The 2,404-nt window shown below is 39.2% G+C and overlaps 1 pseudogene; it reads left to right on the top strand.

Annotated features, from left to right (window-relative positions):
* Positions 1-263: 263 nt before the first annotated feature.
* Positions 264-381, top strand: LOC134956860 (5S ribosomal RNA; annotated as a pseudogene).
* Positions 382-2,404: the final 2,023 nt, after the last annotated feature.

The following is a 2,404-nucleotide window of genomic DNA, read 5'->3' as shown; positions in this document are numbered from 1 at the left end:
ACCGTTGCTCTGAATTAATCAATTCAAGTCCAGTGTCCATCCATAGTTGAGACACTCAAAGTGGCAATCTATAACATTTCAGCTATATATATTTTCCCTCTGGGTCCTAATGCCTAAGTTATATTCATCCTTCAGGTTTCAATTTATTTATTTATCCACAGTCATTAAGCGATCATCACACCAGTCCTATTGATTGGAACTCCTTAGTGGATCATTTAATTTTCAAATTAACCCAACAAACACTTTAATTCCTGATACAATTGGCCCACAGCCATACTATCCTGAATGCGCCCGATCACGTCCGATCTTGGAAGCTAAGCAGGTATGGCCTGGTCAGTACGTGGATGGGAGACCTCCAGGGAATACTAGGTGCTGTGGGCCCTTTTCCTATCAGGAAATCCAATCTCATCCTTTCTTCTTGTTTTCTCAAAGCTTACCATATATTCCGATTGGTCTGTGACCCATATATACTGTTTCTTTTAAACAATTATACCATAATTATATCTACATTTTCACCTGTTACATCTAGAACCATATTTGGTACAACGGCAATCTAGATAAATTCAATTGTAATATTATTATTTACTTTTTGTTCACCCAAGCGAATTTTAATAAGATAATCAATAAAAGTTAATTTTTAATCTTTTTGAGGTAGGACTCAAAGGGGTCCCCTCCTCAACCATATATTCCTTTCACATTCTTTTCTATATCCAATTAATGAGTGCTTCCACACAAGGTTATTTTGTCTTTCTCAAATAGATATATTGATCAGATACCAATTATATGAATTGCATAAAGATATTTAGAGTACTAATCTAGGAATTATAGCTTTTTGGTACTTATTATAACAAGCAGTTAAATTGTGACTTCTGCTTGTATTGAGGTAACCAGTGCCAACAGGTATGTCCCTCTAGGACTGGTATTGTCTATAGATATTAGTGGTACACAAATCCTGCAGCGTTAGTTTACCACTGTTATTTAATATTCTAAGGCAGTCTGAAACCAAAAGAAGGTTCACTCAGTACCAGGTGTTTCTGTTTGAGTGTAATTATTATGTTACAAAGTATGAAAGCCAGACAAGGGTACTGTCTTTTTTTTCTCCTGTGTTTTGGTTTTGGATCTGGATGATTTTTGAAAAAAACATAAAAACAGCTAAAATCACAGAATTTTGGGGTAATTTTGATCCTACGGTATTATTAACCTCAATAACACTAATTTCCACTCATTTCCATTCTATTCTGAACACCTCACAATATTGTTTTTAGGCCAAAAGGTTGCACTGAGGTGGCTGCATGACTAAGCTAAGCAACACAGGTGGACGGCACAAACACCTGGCCCATCTAGGAGTGGCACTGCAGTTTCAGACAGGATGGCAGGTTTAAAAAAATAAGTCCCAAACAGCACATCATGCAAAGAAGTAAAAGTAGTGCACTGAGGTAGCTGTATGACTAATCTAAGCAACACAAGTGTGCTATACAAATACCTGGCCCATCTAGTTGTAGCACTGCAGTTGCAGACAGGATGGCACTTAAAAAAACTAGTCCCCAAACAGCACATCATGCAAAGAAGTTAAAGAAGTGCAATGAGGGAGCTGTATGACTAAGCTAAGCGACACAAACAATTGGCCCATCTAGGAGTGGCACTGCAGTTGCAGACAGGATGGCACTTAAAAAAACTAGGCCCCAAACAGCAAATCATGCAAAGAAGTAAAAGAGGTGCAATGAGGTAGCTGTATGACTAAGCTAAGCGACACAAACAATTGGCCCATCTAGGAGTGGCACTGCAGTTGCAGACAGGATGGCACTTAAAAAAACTAGGCCCCAAACAGCAAATCATGTAAAGAAGAAAAAGAGGTGCAATGAGGTAGCTGTATGACTAAGCTAAGCGACACAAGTGTGCGGCACAAACAACATGGGACGTGCTGGAATTTGCCCAGATGTAATACACGCACAATATTGGTGGCACAGGAGAGCAAACACCTAAACCAAACACACAAGGCAAAGCCTGTAAAATTAATTTGGATAATAATAACCCTGTTATTTGGAGCTATTATAATAATATGCAGCACAGGCGAGCGTACCCCTACACCACACAGGGCAAATCCTGTAAAAATTATTTGGATAATAATATAAGTAATGTATATAACCCTTTTATTTGGAGTAAATAATATACAGCACAGGACACCACCACTGGACTTATGGCAGTACAAGACACCACCACTGGACGGATGCAGCACAAGACAGCACCACTGGACTGGACTTATGCGGCAGTACCCCTGGACTTATACGGCAGTACCCCAGGACTTCTACAGTAGTGTCAGACAGGATGGCACTTTAAAAAACTAGTCCCCAAACAACACATGATGCAAAGATGAAAAAGAGGTGCTAGATGGAATTGTCCTTGG

Source organism: Pseudophryne corroboree, chromosome 1, assembly GCF_028390025.1.
Source record: "Pseudophryne corroboree isolate aPseCor3 chromosome 1, aPseCor3.hap2, whole genome shotgun sequence".
Lineage (NCBI taxonomy): Eukaryota > Metazoa > Chordata > Amphibia > Anura > Myobatrachidae > Pseudophryne > Pseudophryne corroboree.
This window is presented reverse-complemented; position numbering and strand designations above follow the sequence as displayed.